The sequence below is a fragment of the Falco cherrug genome, chromosome W, assembly GCF_023634085.1.
Source record: "Falco cherrug isolate bFalChe1 chromosome W, bFalChe1.pri, whole genome shotgun sequence".
Classification (NCBI taxonomy): domain Eukaryota; kingdom Metazoa; phylum Chordata; class Aves; order Falconiformes; family Falconidae; genus Falco; species Falco cherrug.
The window spans coordinates 17939470-17958052 of record NC_073719.1 but is presented as its reverse complement, the minus strand read 5'-3'; the positions used below and the strand labels follow the sequence as shown (position 1 = coordinate 17958052).

General features: G+C 45.1%; 1 pseudogene; it reads left to right on the top strand.

The window, feature by feature from the left end:
- The window catches only part of LOC129734560 (ankyrin repeat domain-containing protein 26-like), a 63667-nt pseudogene that overhangs the window by 16874 nt on the left and 28210 nt on the right, over positions 1–18583 (top strand).

The following is an 18583-nucleotide window of genomic DNA, read 5'->3' as shown; positions in this document are numbered from 1 at the left end:
GTCAGCTGTTGTGCATAGCCATCTCCTGCTGGAGAGGAGGCAAGAGAGGTGGCGATCCAAAGGAAATAGCGTGGTATGTTGTGTGCTGGGTGTGAAGAAACCCTCGAATTCAACACTCGCTCCTTAGTTTGTCCTCAGCAACAGAACCGCTGTGCACCTTTTGGGCGCAGGGGTGATGGGGAAAAGCAGAGTGAAATAGAAGGGCTCAGTGTCTCCCCTCTTCCTGCGTTTGTAGGTGCCCTGACTGCAGTGGGAGCAGAGGAAGAGGAAGATGCTGAATCTCCCTGGGATTCTGAGGTATTCCCTGTGAAGGACACCGGGGTTCCCAGTGGGGCGGGGGTGGGGAGCGAGATCCAGAAGCACTCGGAGCTTGGGCCCTGCCGCGGCTGAGGCTTATTTCCCCTTCTCCTGGTTCTGCTGTATGTTTGTAACTGGGGGCCCTTGAAATACTTGTGCTGTGTGCTAGCTGCTCAGCGAGGCTTGGGGTGAAGGTAGGTCGAGCTAATGATTTGGGTCTCGTGGCAACTGGCCCTTGCAGTTGGGTTTCTAGTACAGTATTGCGGCAGTGAAGTTTCTTGCTGCTTAAAATAGTCTGAGCTTCTCAGCGGGGCTGGCGGGATTGTTGCTTTTTCACCACACAACTCTGTTCCGCTGACGTGTTCAGTGGTTGCCCTTAGGGTCTGCAGCCTAGACGATGAGCTGCTTTGGGAAAGAGCCTTTCTACCTTTTTGGCCCTTTTTGAGAGTAATGTTCAACAGAGATACCGCACGTGCTGGCTGTGTTTGCCCTTTTAGTTCTTCCTGTCTGTGGTAATGGGTTAGAAGAAAGCGAGCAGAGTCTGTAGCTTACGCCCTCTGACTTTTCTTGTGAGGAAGAAGGAACTCTTCCCCACCCGCTTCTTAAAAATACAAGGCTCAAATGCTGCTGCGTTGTTTTGGGGTTTGTTTTTTTTTGTAGAGCCTTGGTTTCTGTAAGCTTTGTCTTGCTTGTCTTTGTTCAGCCCTTGCAACCGGGAGTAGCAATGTGTTCGCTCCCCACTGCAGGACGTGTGCCTGGGGAACATCAGCACAAATTTGAGTATCGGGTACGAGTTCAGTCGAAAGTTGGGCCCCCCCCAGACCTGCGGTTACGGGTTCGCAACCCACAGCTCGAGTTACCGTGTTAATTCTCTCTTGCGGCTGTGCAGTTTGCCAGCGTGACAGACTAGTTTAGATGAGTTGTGAGGTTTTTGCCCAAGATCTGAAAACACACAAGTCTGCTGTGATTTTCCAATATACTGTGCCTTGACGTGCCCTTTCCAAGGGGCTGATCAAAGGCTTTTGTGATTCCATGCTGTGCAAGTTGGCTTAGCAGGAACATTTTGCGTAGAAATGAGTTGAGAATTTGTACCGATGCTCACGCCCGTGTGTTATGCTCTACAGACGGATTCTGAAAGTCCGGAAGAAGGATCACCTGGTGTGTTGCTTCCAGCTGCAGACAGACACGGAGCACGCTCGCGGATTGTTTCAGGGGAGCGCCACACTGGTAACTTCGTGGTGGACTAAATGTTTGTCTGTAAACACGTATAGGCTGAAGTGAGCTTTTATCGATGTCTGCCTTAGGAATGCGCTTACGGTGTGGGTGCGCGCTATAGCAGTGAAGTGCTTAGTATTTGTTAATTAACACCAGCTCTCACGGCGCTTGCTGGCAAGTTGTAAGGGAAGTTACCTTGTTTGCGTTGCGTGTGTCCTTTGGATGTGTTTGTGTCTCCTTGGGTTCGGGTTCTTGTGGCATAGTGCTGAAAGTGTATGTGGTTTAGGGCTGACCTGTCTGAACACCTGAACGTTCTTGGATGATAACGTAGCAGGAGAAAGCTATGATCTGGCCAAGCACTTTCCCCCCGTCTTAATTTTTGATACCTTGCTGTTATGCTTTGCCTAGGAGCTAAAATGTGACTGAAAGTTCAGGGTTTGTTGTGAAGGGCTTCTGCCTGTAGTTTGTGCCGCTGTCTCTTGAGCATCTGGAGTGTAGAATGGCAGGGAAGTTTTGCTGTTGGCGTAGAACTCTCATCTGAAGGATTTCTCCTTTACTAAACGGTCAGTCCTGCTTGTAGTGTAAGTATGATAGAATAGCTGAAGAAGCGTATCCAGTTTTAGTTTAGTAAGCTGGAAGCAAAACTTTAAAAGCTCCTGGGAGCTTGTAAATCCCCTTGCTGAGTAGTTGTCATGCTTTGTATGATTCTACTAAGAGAAGTTTAAAGTCAGCGTAAAAAGGAGGTAAAAGGTGATTACGCTAATCTTTCTAAGGTTTTTCTGTACTGCTAGACCACCAAGTTTACTGAAATCAAATGCTGTTTGCTTTTTAACCGCTTTTGTAAACATGAAAATTTTGCTGTGGAGCCCTTCTTAGTAACATTTCGTGCACTTCTTTCATGAGAGGACTCAAACTGTAAGATGACTAAAGCAGAGGACTTGAGAAATATAGGTGGGCCAGTAGATTGTGTGGGTTTGTAAATGATTTCCATGTTGGCCAAAAAATTTTTTAAAAATTACATATTTGGAACTGTGCTATAAATGCAGATTACAACCAATTGTAAGGTGTTGGTTTTTTTCCTTTCCACACAAGCTAGACCCGAACAACCTGATAAGAACTAGTTTGCTTCTACCTCATTGAATGATGTGTATGAGGTGTCTGTGTCCGCACCCACGTTTCCTCTGTCCCATCAATGGAAAGGAAAATACTCCTCGACATTAAACACTTGTAGGATAATCGCAGTCGTAGTGCTGCTGGCCTGTTTTATGGTAATTCGTTACAGCAGACCAGCTTTGGCTTTTGAAATAATCTTTGTAGAAGGCAGGATTCAGCTCCTCAAAATAAGTATTTTGATCTTGTTGTTGTGTTAACAAGCATGTCCTTCCTGCTTCCTATGGATTGTCCTAGTTCTGTGAGTATTATTTCTTAAATCCAAGGCGCACGATGGGAAGCGTGCGTTGTCCATTTCTTGTATACCGATACAAATGCTGGATGTTGAAGTGGATTGAATGTTAAGTATCGCAGTCTCGATGGAATAAAGCTTGCGAGTAATACTTAGTTGTAGAAACTGCTGATGTTGAATGGAGTGAAAGGTACCTTCAATTAAATGAAGTAACACTTCCCAAAACGTTTTTTTACCTCCAGGCATTTTGGAGAACCCCGACAATTCCCAGGTAAGTATTTGTTTGTGTCAGACTGACTACTTGTCCTGCTCGTTAAATATTATGTAGTTACTTTAAGTTTGATTTTTTTTTTTTTTTTTTTTTTTTTTTTGTCGTCATTGGGTTGTCTTTCATAGCTGAAGACCCCTGCATCTGTTTTGGAAATGAATGAAACCTCTCCTAAAAAAATGCAGCAGAAATCAGGTAATGTTCACGGCATGTAGTTCTGGGTTTAGCTTCGTAATCTTTCTAGACGGGAGTATTTAATAAAGCATCTGATTGATTTGTTTTGCGGATCTGTTGGAGGAATTTGGTTTAGGACACGCAGAAGATGTTGAAGGTGTTCATAACAATCTCTTTGTAGTGTTCTTTTATGAACAGACCCATTGTACTTGCAATTTTCTTTCTAATACGAAATTAATGGCTCTAGCAAGGCATCCCGGGAGCAGGTGGTGTGCTGAAATATACCTCGGTGTATGCGTTTGCTCCCTCCTCTAGCCTGCTGTTCAGCACTGTCCATACCCTTCCATGATGTACGCTTCCTACACCGTACTTGCTGTCATCTCCCCTTTTCAGGCAGTCCTGAAAGTCTGCTTTTCTTTCAGGGGCTCAACCCCCCCCCCCCCCCCCCCCCCCCCCCATTCCTGATTGTCTTGGTCCTTTGAGCATGTGCTGTGGCTGATTCCAGGCTAGGGGGCTGTAGGCTAGGCTGTCCAGGAGCTGCAGGTGAGCCACAAAGGGGAATTCTTGGGCTCGTGCCGTAGCTGTAGTTTGCAGGAATTATTACTTGCCTGGCTTTATCTCTACCTGTCTGGCAGTCGTTTTGAAACATGTACAAACACGTTCCTCTGAGGCTTCCCTCTCTTGTTTCATGGAAAATGACCAGCAGGCTCAGAGGCAGGGGAGGGAGGTGAGGAAGAGAGGCAAGATGGGAGGAAATGAGTGTCAGCGTGTTGTCAGGAATTCTTTTTTCTTTGGAAACAAGGCTAAAGTTGAGGCGGCTAGCTGGTCGGCTATGTATTGGGGAGAGGGTATGTAACCTTAATGGGGGTTTTTTGTTTCTTTGTTCTGAGGTTTATTGATTTGTATAGTTGATAATTTGTGTTGTATTTTGTATTAATCACGCTTGTTAATCGGATGAGAAACAATTTGCCATTCAGGTTTTAGAGTTTCTGCAATTGGCTATTGACAATATAAACCAGAGAGAGGTGAACAGATATGCAGAAAAGTAAGCGGACTTGGAACTCTTTGTATTCTCTACTTAGAAGTTACAAGTTCTTTGGCATCTGTGCTTTAGGCGAAGAAAAAAACCAGTATTGTTGTTCTTTTGACAATAATAGAGATGAAACTTCTCTCTAGGAGATGTATCTTCCTCCTTCTCCTCTCGCTCTTCTCCCTCTCCTGTATTTGCAATGGGTAAGCAACAGGTCCTCTCTTGCCCTTTATTTTGCAGTGACGGTGTTCTGGTAAGACACACAAATACTTGTTAGAGGTTGTTCAGTTAAAACTTGAGTTTTGGTTATGCGTGTATTCCACAGTAATGTGAAGCGTAGCCCCACAACGGACCAGTATGTTACGATATTCCCGACACAGAAAGGTTGCCTTTTCGTGGCTCATTTCATGGCGGCTGTTCTTCCTGCGTGGCTTTATTCAGCTGCGTCATGCTGGTTTTTAGCCATATGTTACCTTGAAGGTCAGGTGCCAAGAAGTAGGTGTAGATGTAAAAATTTCTTTCTTTCAAACATTTTATGTTTGGATTTGGGTTTAAGGAATTTAGGTTGCTTCGGCAAAGCATCATGATTCCTGCAGCACAAATATTTCTGACTCTAAAAGGGTTGAAATGCCATCCTTGACAACTTGATTTCCTAAATCTGGAGAACAGGTACAGTATCTTTCACAATTAAATGTTCAGTGAGGGCTGGAATTTCCCATTCTATTTACTTTGTTACTGTCGCATAGTAATACATTCTTAAAATCTCTTTTTGAGGCAAAGTAGTGGTGTTCTCGTGTTTTCTGTATAGAAGAGTAGCTGCTGTCCACTGCAATCTGCAAAAAGTCATTATGTAAGAGAGTTTATGAGGAGGGAAGCCTCAGAATAGAGTGGAGAGGTGAGGACTAATTGGAAAGAACTCAGATGACCAGAAGTCATTTTTCAATGCTAGCTAGAAGAGCAGACAGAGTAAAAGGTGGGGGATTCGCATCTTTTTGTGTGCGCTGCACTGCAGGCATCCGTTAATAAAAATGCATGGTAGCAATAGATGACAGGCAACAATACTGGAATCTGGTTTACCCTGTGAATTTTTTATATACGTTTTTTTGAATGGTGGTCTCTTCAGAAGCCTCGGAGTAGGGTTCTGCCAGTGTTTTGACTAAGAATTTCTCCCTGTGCTAAAAGCGAAGAACTCTTGACAGCGAGGAGTCATCCTCTTTCACAATGTTGACAGAAGCCAATAGAAGCCAGTGTTGGCAGAAAATAGACTCGTGAATTACTGCTCCAAGGAAAGAAGAAATTTTACTTGCAACAGCTAATGGGAGAAGTCCTTATCTTTTTAGTTGATGTTTTTGAGTTATTTTTCCAGTGGTTGGAGAAAATAATTACGGACTGGAGTTACTGACACGATGAGAACTGGAATTTTGCAGGTAGAAGAACACTGTAGCCTTTCACCTTTCCTGCTTCTTCCTTGTTCTGTACCCATCATACAGAAATGTCAAGATTGATTAAACCCTATGGAAAAGGGTTCTTAGGGGCTCCAACGTTGTTAAAATCTTACCTAAAAAGGGAGACTTCAGGCTCAGATAGCTGCTGCTGAAAACTTTCCCGTTGACCGTGATGGGCAAGGCTGCAGAGGAGTTAAGGGTTGCTTTTCATTCTAGCAGCATGGCGCCTAGTTTTGAAGTGACTGCACTCTGAAACAGAATCCGAAAGACGAAGACACCTACGTACTCTGAACAGAGAATGTGACTTGCATCCTTAGAAGGCCCGTACAAAAGAAAACCCTGGGTGCTCGCAGGTCTGCTTTTATCCAGCTTTCAGGCAGATACGGTTGACCAGAAAAGCTGGTCATTCAGCCTGTGCTGTGCACAGGGGAGGTGTCACAGCTCTCCTGCATCCACAAAATATCTAAGTCTATCTTCTAAGCAAAATTGTGGTGCCCATGTTACATGATGGGAGTGATGGCGCATATCAAGTTGTATGGTAGGAAGCTGCCTGCATTTTTCTGTTTGTGACCTGAGTGAACACTGGTGAAGTGACAGAAGAAGTCTGGTAAGCGTACCTTCATGGAAGCAGAGTAGGAGCAGCCCCATCTGTCTGACCGACTGACCACCCGCTGCTGTACTTGGGTGGAGAGGCTCCTAGGAGTAGCACATAGACAATGAAAGTTTGTGAAAGGAGTCACCTACAGGAGAAAATGCCAAAAGCGAGGTTGGCCCTGTGATTCATCAATAGTAGACCCTTTTGTATTTTTATGATCTTCTGGATTTTCTTCCTGTCTTGCTCGCTTTTCTTGTGCGAAGAATGTTGCGTCCCTCTCTAGCAGCAAAGCTTTGTGCATAGCCATCTCCTGCTGGAGAGGAGGCAAGAGGTGGCGATCCAAAGGAAATAGCGTGGTATGTTGTGTGCTGGGTGTGAAGAAACCCTCGAATTCAACACTCGCTCCTTAGTTTGTCCTCAGCAACAGAACCGCTGTGCACCTTTTGGGCGCAGGGGTGATGGGGAAAAGCAGAGTGAAATAGAAGGGCTCAGTGTCTCCCCTCTTCCTGCGTTTGTAGGTGCCCTGACTGCAGTGGGAGCAGAGGAAGAGGAAGATGCTGAATCTCCCTGGGATTCTGAGGTATTCCCTGTGAAGGACACCGGGGTTCCCAGTGGGGCGGGGGTGGGGAGCGAGATCCAGAAGCACTCGGAGCTTGGGCCCTGCCGCGGCTGAGGCTTATTTCCCCTTCTCCTGGTTCTGCTGTATGTTTGTAACTGGGGGCCCTTGAAATACTTGTGCTGTGTGCTAGCTGCTCAGCGAGGCTTGGGGTGAAGGTAGGTCGAGCTAATGATTTGGGTCTCGTGGCAACTGGCCCTTGCAGTTGGGTTTCTAGTACAGTATTGCGGCAGTGAAGTTTCTTGCTGCTTAAAATAGTCTGAGCTTCTCAGCGGGGCTGGCGGGATTGTTGCTTTTTCACCACACAACTCTGTTCCGCTGACGTGTTCAGTGGTTGCCCTTAGGGTCTGCAGCCTAGACGATGAGCTGCTTTGGGAAAGAGCCTTTCTACCTTTTTGGCCCTTTTTGAGAGTAATGTTCAACAGAGATACCGCACGTGCTGGCTGTGTTTGCCCTTTTAGTTCTTCCTGTCTGTGGTAATGGGTTAGAAGAAAGCGAGCAGAGTCTGTAGCTTACGCCCTCTGACTTTTCTTGTGAGGAAGAAGGAACTCTTCCCCACCCGCTTCTTAAAAATACAAGGCTCAAATGCTGCTGGGTTGTTTTGGTTTTTTTTTTTTTTTGTAGAGCCTTGGTTTCTGTAAGCTTTGTCTTGCTTGTCTTTGTTCAGCCCTTGCAACCGGGAGTAGCAATGTGTTCGCTCCCCACTGCAGGACGTGTGCCTGGGGAACATCAGCACAAATTTGAGTATCGGGTACGAGTTCAGTCGAAAGTTGGGCCCCCCCCAGACCTGCGGTTACGGGTTCGCAACCCACAGCTCGAGTTACCGTGTTAATTCTCTCTTGCGGCTGTGCAGTTTGCCAGCGTGACAGACTAGTTTAGATGAGTTGTGAGGTTTTTGCCCAAGATCTGAAAACACACAAGTCTGCTGTGATTTTCCAATATACTGTGCCTTGACGTGCCCTTTCCAAGGGGCTGATCAAAGGCTTTTGTGATTCCATGCTGTGCAAGTTGGCTTAGCAGGAACATTTTGCGTAGAAATGAGTTGAGAATTTGTACCGATGCTCACGCCCGTGTGTTATGCTCTACAGACGGATTCTGAAAGTCCGGAAGAAGGATCACCTGGTGTGTTGCTTCCAGCTGCAGACAGACACGGAGCACGCTCGCGGATTGTTTCAGGGGAGCGCCACACTGGTAACTTCGTGGTGGACTAAATGTTTGTCTGTAAACACGTATAGGCTGAAGTGAGCTTTTATCGATGTCTGCCTTAGGAATGCGCTTACGGTGTGGGTGCGCGCTATAGCAGTGAAGTGCTTAGTATTTGTTAATTAACACCAGCTCTCACGGCGCTTGCTGGCAAGTTGTAAGGGAAGTTACCTTGTTTGCGTTGCGTGTGTCCTTTGGATGTGTTTGTGTCTCCTTGGGTTCGGGTTCTTGTGGCATAGTGCTGAAAGTGTATGTGGTTTAGGGCTGACCTGTCTGAACACCTGAACGTTCTTGGATGATAACGTAGCAGGAGAAAGCTATGATCTGGCCAAGCACTTTCCCCCCGTCTTAATTTTTGATACCTTGCTGTTATGCTTTGCCTAGGAGCTAAAATGTGACTGAAAGTTCAGGGTTTGTTGTGAAGGGCTTCTGCCTGTAGTTTGTGCCGCTGTCTCTTGAGCATCTGGAGTGTAGAATGGCAGGGAAGTTTTGCTGTTGGCGTAGAACTCTCATCTGAAGGATTTCTCCTTTACTAAACGGTCAGTCCTGCTTGTAGTGTAAGTATGATAGAATAGCTGAAGAAGCGTATCCAGTTTTAGTTTAGTAAGCTGGAAGCAAAACTTTAAAAGCTCCTGGGAGCTTGTAAATCCCCTTGCTGAGTAGTTGTCATGCTTTGTATGATTCTACTAAGAGAAGTTTAAAGTCAGCGTAAAAAGGAGGTAAAAGGTGATTACGCTAATCTTTCTAAGGTTTTTCTGTACTGCTAGACCACCAAGTTTACTGAAATCAAATGCTGTTTGCTTTTTAACCGCTTTTGTAAACATGAAAATTTTGCTGTGGAGCCCTTCTTAGTAACATTTCGTGCACTTCTTTCATGAGAGGACTCAAACTGTAAGATGACTAAAGCAGAGGACTTGAGAAATATAGGTGGGCCAGTAGATTGTGTGGGTTTGTAAATGATTTCCATGTTGGCCAAAAAATTTTTTAAAAATTACATATTTGGAACTGTGCTATAAATGCAGATTACAACCAATTGTAAGGTGTTGGTTTTTTTCCTTTCCACACAAGCTAGACCCGAACAACCTGATAAGAACTAGTTTGCTTCTACCTCATTGAATGATGTGTATGAGGTGTCTGTGTCCGCACCCACGTTTCCTCTGTCCCATCAATGGAAAGGAAAATACTCCTCGACATTAAACACTTGTAGGATAATCGCAGTCGTAGTGCTGCTGGCCTGTTTTATGGTAATTCGTTACAGCAGACCAGCTTTGGCTTTTGAAATAATCTTTGTAGAAGGCAGGATTCAGCTCCTCAAAATAAGTATTTTGATCTTGTTGTTGTGTTAACAAGCATGTCCTTCCTGCTTCCTATGGATTGTCCTAGTTCTGTGAGTATTATTTCTTAAATCCAAGGCGCACGATGGGAAGCGTGCGTTGTCCATTTCTTGTATACCGATACAAATGCTGGATGTTGAAGTGGATTGAATGTTAAGTATCGCAGTCTCGATGGAATAAAGCTTGCGAGTAATACTTAGTTGTAGAAACTGCTGATGTTGAATGGAGTGAAAGGTACCTTCAATTAAATGAAGTAACACTTCCCAAAACGTTTTTTTACCTCCAGGCATTTTGGAGAACCCCGACAATTCCCAGGTAAGTATTTGTTTGTGTCAGACTGACTACTTGTCCTGCTCGTTAAATATTATGTAGTTACTTTAAGTTTGATTTTTTTTTTTTTTTTTTTTTTTTTTTTTGTCGTCATTGGGTTGTCTTTCATAGCTGAAGACCCCTGCATCTGTTTTGGAAATGAATGAAACCTCTCCTAAAAAAATGCAGCAGAAATCAGGTAATGTTCACGGCATGTAGTTCTGGGTTTAGCTTCGTAATCTTTCTAGACGGGAGTATTTAATAAAGCATCTGATTGATTTGTTTTGCGGATCTGTTGGAGGAATTTGGTTTAGGACACGCAGAAGATGTTGAAGGTGTTCATAACAATCTCTTTGTAGTGTTCTTTTATGAACAGAGCCATTGTACTTGCAATTTTCTTTCTAATAAGAAATTAATGGCTCTAGCAAGGCATCCCGGGACCAGGTGGTGTGCTGAAATATACCTCGGTGTATGCGTTTGCTCCCTCCTCTAGCCTGCTGTTCAGCACTGTCCATACCCTTCCATGATGTACGCTTCCTACACCGTACTTGCTGTCATCTCCCCTTTTCAGGCAGTCCTGAAAGTCTGCTTTTCTTTCAGGGGCTCAACACCCCCCCCCCCCATTCCTGATTGTCTTGGTCCTTTGAGCATGTGCTGTGGCTGATTCCAGGCTAGGGGGCTGTAGGCTAGGCTGTCCAGGAGCTGCAGGTGAGCCACAAAGGGGAATTCTTGGGCTCGTGCCGTAGCTGTAGTTTGCAGGAATTATTACTTGCCTGGCTTTATCTCTACCTGTCTGGCAGTCGTTTTGAAACATGTACAAACACGTTCCTCTGAGGCTTCCCTCTCTTGTTTCATGGAAAATGACCAGCAGGCTCAGAGGCAGGGGAGGGAGGTGAGGAAGAGAGGCAAGATGGGAGGAAATGAGTGTCAGCGTGTTGTCAGGAATTCTTTTTTCTTTGGAAACAAGGCTAAAGTTGAGGCGGCTAGCTGGTCGGCTATGTATTGGGGAGAGGGTATGTAACCTTAATGGGGGTTTTTTGTTTCTTTGTTCTGAGGTTTATTGATTTGTATAGTTGATAATTTGTGTTGTATTTTGTATTAATCACGCTTGTTAATCGGATGAGAAACAATTTGCCATTCAGGTTTTAGAGTTTCTGCAATTGGCTATTGACAATATAAACCAGAGAGAGGTGAACAGATATGCAGAAAAGTAAGCGGACTTGGAACTCTTTGTATTCTCTACTTAGAAGTTACAAGTTCTTTGGCATCTGTGCTTTAGGCGAAGAAAAAAACCAGTATTGTTGTTCTTTTGACAATAATAGAGATGAAACTTCTCTCTAGGAGATGTATCTTCCTCCTTCTCCTCTCGCTCTTCTCCCTCCCCTGTATTTGCAATGGGTAAGCAACAGGTCCTCTCTTGCCCTTTATTTTGCAGTGACGGTGTTCTGGTAGGACACACAAATACTTGTTAGAGGTTGTTCAGTTAAAACTTGAGTTTTGGTTATGCGTGTATTCCACAGTAATGTGAAGCGTAGCCCCACAACGGACCAGTATGTTACGATATTCCCGACACAGAAAGGTTGCCTTTTCGTGGCTCATTTCATGGCGGCTGTTCTTCCTGCGTGGCTTTATTCAGCTGCGTCATGCTGGTTTTTAGCCATATGTTACCTTGAAGGTCAGGTGCCAAGAAGTAGGTGTAGATGTAAAAATTTCTTTCTTTCAAACATTTTATGTTTGGATTTGGGTTTAAGGAATTTAGGTTGCTTCGGCAAAGCATCATGATTCCTGCAGCACAAATATTTCTGACTCTAAAAGGGTTGAAATGCCATCCTTGACAACTTGATTTCCTAAATCTGGAGAACAGGTACAGTATCTTTCACAATTAAATGTTCAGTGAGGGCTGGAATTTCCCATTCTATTTACTTTGTTACTGTCGCATAGTAATACATTCTTAAAATCTCTTTTTGAGGCAAAGTAGTGGTGTTCTCGTGTTTTCTGTATAGAAGAGTAGCTGCTGTCCACTGCAATCTGCAAAAAGTCATTATGTAAGAGAGTTTATGAGGAGGGAAGCCTCAGAATAGAGTGGAGAGGTGAGGACTAATTGGAAAGAACTCAGATGACCAGAAGTCATTTTTCAATGCTAGCTAGAAGAGCAGACAGAGTAAAAGGTGGGGGATTCGCATCTTTTTGTGTGCGCTGCACTGCAGGCATCCGTTAATAAAAATGCATGGTAGCAATAGATGACAGGCAACAATACTGGAATCTGGTTTACCCTGTGAATTTTTTATATACGTTTTTTTGAATGGTGGTCTCTTCAGAAGCCTCGGAGTAGGGTTCTGCCAGTGTTTTGACTAAGAATTTCTCCCTGTGCTAAAAGCGAAGAACTCTTGACAGCGAGGAGTCATCCTCTTTCACAATGTTGACAGAAGCCAATAGAAGCCAGTGTTGGCAGAAAATAGACTCGTGAATTACTGCTCCAAGGAAAGAAGAAATTTTACTTGCAACAGCTAATGGGAGAAGTCCTTATCTTTTTAGTTGATGTTTTTGAGTTATTTTTCCAGTGGTTGGAGAAAATAATTACGGACTGGAGTTACTGACACGATGAGAACTGGAATTTTGCAGGTAGAAGAACACTGTAGCCTTTCACCTTTCCTGCTTCTTCCTTGTTCTGTACCCATCATACAGAAATGTCAAGATTGATTAAACCCTATGGAAAAGGGTTCTTAGGGGCTCCAACGTTGTTAAAATCTTACCTAAAAAGGGAGACTTCAGGCTCAGATAGCTGCTGCTGAAAACTTTCCCGTTGACCGTGATGGGCAAGGCTGCAGAGGAGTTAAGGGTTGCTTTTCATTCTAGCAGCATGGCGCCTAGTTTTGAAGTGACTGCACTCTGAAACAGAATCCGAAAGACGAAGACACCTACGTACTCTGAACAGAGAATGTGACTTGCATCCTTAGAAGGCCCGTACAAAAGAAAACCCTGGGTGCTCGCAGGTCTGCTTTTATCCAGCTTTCAGGCAGATACGGTTGACCAGAAAAGCTGGTCATTCAGCCTGTGCTGTGCACAGGGGAGGTGTCACAGCTCTCCTGCATCCACAAAATATCTAAGTCTATCTTCTAAGCAAAATTGTGGTGCCCATGTTACATGATGGGAGTGATGGCGCATATCAAGTTGTATGGTAGGAAGCTGCCTGCATTTTTCTGTTTGTGACCTGAGTGAACACTGGTGAAGTGACAGAAGAAGTCTGGTAAGCGTACCTTCATGGAAGCAGAGTAGGAGCAGCCCCATCTGTCTGACCGACTGACCACCCGCTGCTGTACTTGGGTGGAGAGGCTCCTAGGAGTAGCACATAGACAATGAAAGTTTGTGAAAGGAGTCACCTACAGGAGAAAATGCCAAAAGCGAGGTTGGCCCTGTGATTCATCAATAGTAGACCCTTTTGTATTTTTATGATCTTCTGGATTTTCTTCCTGTCTTGCTCGCTTTTCTTGTGCGAAGAATGTTGCGTCCCTCTCTAGCAGCAAAGCTTTGTGCATAGCCATCTCCTGCTGGAGAGGAGGCAAGAGGTGGCGATCCAAAGGAAATAGCGTGGTATGTTGTGTGCTGGGTGTGAAGAAACCCTCGAATTCAACACTCGCTCCTTAGTTTGTCCTCAGCAACAGAACCGCTGTGCACCTTTTGGGCGCAGGGGTGATGGGGAAAAGCAGAGTGAAATAGAAGGGCTCAGTGTCTCCCCTCTTCCTGCGTTTGTAGGTGCCCTGACTGCAGTGGGAGCAGAGGAAGAGGAAGATGCTGAATCTCCCTGGGATTCTGAGGTATTCCCTGTGAAGGACACCGGGGTTCCCAGTGGGGCGGGGGTGGGGAGCGAGATCCAGAAGCACTCGGAGCTTGGGCCCTGCCGCGGCTGAGGCTTATTTCCCCTTCTCCTGGTTCTGCTGTATGTTTGTAACTGGGGGCCCTTGAAATACTTGTGCTGTGTGCTAGCTGCTCAGCGAGGCTTGGGGTGAAGGTAGGTCGAGCTAATGATTTGGGTCTCGTGGCAACTGGCCCTTGCAGTTGGGTTTCTAGTACAGTATTGCGGCAGTGAAGTTTCTTGCTGCTTAAAATAGTCTGAGCTTCTCAGCGGGGCTGGCGGGATTGTTGCTTTTTCACCACACAACTCTGTTCCGCTGACGTGTTCAGTGGTTGCCCTTAGGGTCTGCAGCCTAGACGATGAGCTGCTTTGGGAAAGAGCCTTTCTACCTTTTTGGCCCTTTTTGAGAGTAATGTTCAACAGAGATACCGCACGTGCTGGCTGTGTTTGCCCTTTTAGTTCTTCCTGTCTGTGGTAATGGGTTAGAAGAAAGCGAGCAGAGTCTGTAGCTTACGCCCTCTGACTTTTCTTGTGAGGAAGAAGGAACTCTTCCCCACCCGCTTCTTAAAAATACAAGGCTCAAATGCTGCTGGGTTGTTTTGGTTTTGTTTTTTTTTTTTTTGTAGAGCCTTGGTTTCTGTAAGCTTTGTCTTGCTTGTCTTTGTTCAGCCCTTGCAACCGGGAGTAGCAATGTGTTCGCTCCCCACTGCAGGACGTGTGCCTGGGGAACATCAGCACAAATTTGAGTATCGGGTACGAGTTCAGTCGAAAGTTGGGCCCCCCCCAGACCTGCGGTTACGGGTTCGCAACCCACAGCTCGAGTTACCGTGTTAATTCTCTCTTGCGGCTGTGCAGTTTGCCAGCGTGACAGACTAGTTTAGATGAGTTGTGAGGTTTTTGCCCAAGATCTGAAAACACACAAGTCTGCTGTGATTTTCCAATATACTGTGCCTTGACGTGCCCTTTCCAAGGGGCTGATCAAAGGCTTTTGTGATTCCATGCTGTGCAAGTTGGCTTAGCAGGAACATTTTGCGTAGAAATGAGTTGAGAATTTGTACCGATGCTCACGCCCGTGTGTTATGCTCTACAGACGGATTCTGAAAGCCCGGAAGAAGGATCACCTGGTGTGTTGCTTCCAGCTGCAGACAGACACGGAGCACGCTTGCGGATTGTTTCAGGGGAGCGCCACACTGGTAACTTCGTGGTGGACTAAATGTTTGTCTGTAAACACGTATAGGCTGAAGTGAGCTTTTATCGATGTCTGCCTTAGGAATGCGCTTACGGTGTGGGTGCGCGCTATAGCAGTGAAGTGCTTAGTATTTGTTAATTAACACCAGCTCTCACGGCGCTTGCTGGCAAGTTGTAAGGGAAGTTACCTTGTTTGCGTTGCGTGTGTCCTTTGGATGTGTTTGTATCTCCTTGGGTTCGGGTTCTTGTGGCATAGTGCTGAAAGTGTATGTGGTTTAGGGCTGACCTGTCTGAACACCTGAACGTTCTTGGATGATAACGTAGCAGGAGAAAGCTATGATCTGGCCAAGCACTTTCCCCCCGTCTTAATTTTTGATACCTTGCTGTTATGCTTTGCCTAGGAGCTAAAATGTGACTGAAAGTTCAGGGTTTGTTGTGAAGGGCTTCTGCCTGTAGTTTGTGCCGCTGTCTCTTGAGCATCTGGAGTGTAGAATGGCAGGGAAGTTTTGCTGTTGGCGTAGAACTCTCATCTGAAGGATTTCTCCTTTACTAAATGGTCAGTCCTGCATGTAGTTTTTTTTCTTATTTTGTGTTAAGATTGTTGTCACAAGTAGGGTGATTCAAGATGCACTTTAGGTGTAAGTAAGTAATATGAAGTCATGCTGTTTATAGAAATGTGTGGTTTTTCACTGCAGGTGAGAACTCGGGATCTACCTTTCATACGTCATCATCAGGTGAAAAAGAAGACATGAAGGATGGCATTGAATATTATGGTGTGCAGGTATGTAAACCCAAATATTTTGGATTGCAGTCTGATTCAGTAGGCTGTATTATACACTAAGGTAAAGAAAACTTACCAGTCAGTGAATAATGCTTATGGGACGTCCTGTAGGTGAAGGCTGCGTTACAGTCTGAAGGAAAGCTGGATACAGTCTTCTTATGGTGGGGTAAAATCCTTGTCACTATGTCGGATGCTTGCTGTTACACTGATTTTTTTTTCAGTTGGTTTGCTTAAATTTTGAGGGGTGTTTTTCCTCTTGTGCACTGCTGAGAAACAGTGCGGGCAAATGCGGGTTTTATTGCCTGTGCAAAATGCACGTTCAAGTGAAGAGGGAGATTTGTCTGTAATAGGCTGATCTGTTTGATGAAACATGCCGGTCTTCCTCTTTGTAAGACAAGGATCAAAGAGAACACCTTGAGATGTGGTGACCTTTCTGAGGCTTCCCCAGCCTCTGCAAAATATGCTCTTGTTTGGCCACGCGAAGTGTTTGAAAAGGGTTTCTCAGAGGGTATCCTAGAGGGGAATAAGGCAGGCGTCCTGCTTGTGTTGGGCGTGCGGGGCAGGGCTGCACAGCGGGGTCTGGCGTCCTCTGGAACACCCGAAGGGACAGCGTAGCAAATGATTTCCACCCCACAGCCGGGCATCACGAGAGAGGGACGTGCCTAATTCTAGCAGGCAAAGAGCAGGACTTAAGGCTGTTGCAAGGCGGTAGTAGTTGGCCAGTGAGCTTGGGAAGGGGGAGGGTGAGACAGGTGGTGTCTGGCTGAGGTGCTCCTTCCCTCTTGTGAGCGGAGGGGTCTTTGCCGCGGGGGAACAGGGCCTGGCTGACGAGAGGAGCGCGAGGAGCGTGAGGGTCTCAGCCCGCTGGGACACCAAGGCTGCAGGCCCTGTTCAGAAGGCACCACGAGCCGAGGAGGCGTGTGGGCAGGACTGTGACACGGGGCAGAAGCAGTCGGAGCTGTTGAGAAACAGAGCGTGGGGACAGGGGCTTGAGGGGGCTGGGTAGGGTTAAGGCGTGGTGCGATTTTCCTGCGAGCTTGGGTTCCTGATTCCTGGGGTGAGGGCAGGAGCAGGCAGGTTTCCCTAATAAATCCTTTCCTTTGCACCTTGGAGTGGAATTTATTATTTCTGAAGCTTGGGTGAAGAAATAATCCTCCCTTAGCCAGTTCTCTGTGTGGTGAACGGTAAAAAGCTTGTCATGTTCATTCCCGTTGGGTTAGCTTAGGTGGCCGGGGACTGTGCAATGCCAGACGGTAGAGCGCGATGGAGGGAGGAGGGTGGGTGAGGAAAATGTTGGCAGTTTAATGAAAAATGGTATTAAAGCAATAAAGCGTGAAAAATAAACATGCTCTGTGACAAATGCCGGCGGTTACAGAAAGCAAGCAGGCTAAAAGGTAAAAGCAACCCTAATGCCTAGGCAAACCTAACCCAAGAAACTGCTGACTCTGAGTCCTTCTCTTGTTAAGAAGATGGTGTGCAGTGAACCTTTCATTTAGTGTCCCTTGATTTTTGTAGTGAAAATGGCTTTCAAAATGCCTTATTTCTATTATAGGATGAGTTTGCAACAGAAATTGCATAGATTAACTGTAATATTTTTTCTTGATAATCTTTCTGTCTGTACCTGTTTACTTAAGGATAAATATATTTTAGAAACTACCAACTTGATAGAAAAACCAGCACATGAAAATCACACTGATAAGGCAGAAATTTTACATCAGAAATTTCACAGCAGAAAATGAGGAATTGCACAGTGCTGACAAGCAGTTAAGTCCAAAACCTTGGGAAGAAAGATATGCAAGAATGTGAGTTGAAAATGAGAAAAGGGAATTGAAAACAAATTGTAAAAATGTTACAGCAGAGCTAAAGCAGCTGCCTGGTGAAATTCATGAAACTGGGAAAACTCCTTCCCTTGTGGAAGAAATGTCAGAAGATGGCTTCAGTGCTGAGCTGAAGAGTTCTCATGTTGTTTTGTCTCATGCAACAGAATCAAGTAACAACTTAGAAAGTAAAGGTGAATTTGGAGATACTAAACTTATGCTAGGTGGAAAAGTACCCAAAATGGAAACTGTAATCCGAGTCTTGGTGTCCTTTCTGATCAAGATAACTGAAATGCAAACATGGAAGATACCTGGAGTACAGATGAAGAAGATTGCACAACCAATATCAGTGATACAAAGATGCCTCTAGCAAAAGGAGAGAGAGAAAAAAAGCGCCTCCTATGGAAACGGAAGAGAATGAAAATGGAAGTAGTAGAAATGCAGTGGGAGGTCCTGAATACTCCCCGAGATACAGCTTTAAAACAAGTCTTTTGGATGACATTTCTAATATTATTCCTAAAATAAGACAGTTCCTACACGTGGTGAAAATGCACTTCTTGTAACAGAGAGGGAACTTGGAAAAGACTCTGGATTTAGTGATGATGTTCCCAGGGACTGCTTTATCGACAACAAAATAGGAGAAACAGAAATGGAAAGTCTTTTTGCAAGTGCTCAGCAATCATGTGTCATGCTGAAAAGGAATCTTGATGAAGAACTAAACCAAGATACGGGAAGATTTAAGGGTAAGGTAGGAATGCTGCAAATAGTATTCCTGGCTTTGGAGAAAGAGAAGGTACAGCTGCCAGAAGAGGTGGTTCACCTGCTACTCTTTAATCTCGCTCCGGATCAACGGTGCTGCTCACTTTAGCTATTCGTCACGAAGGGGAGATGCTTCCTACAAACTGGGGTTTGTTCTAATGGAAATAGGTGACTGGTGAAGAAAGAGGGCAGTGGAGAGTTGTCTTTTCCCCCATTTTTGGAAAACGGAATGCATTATTGTTCCAGTTTAACAATAGGTGGCACTTGGTTCCAGTGCAAGTAGTTATCTCTTCATTG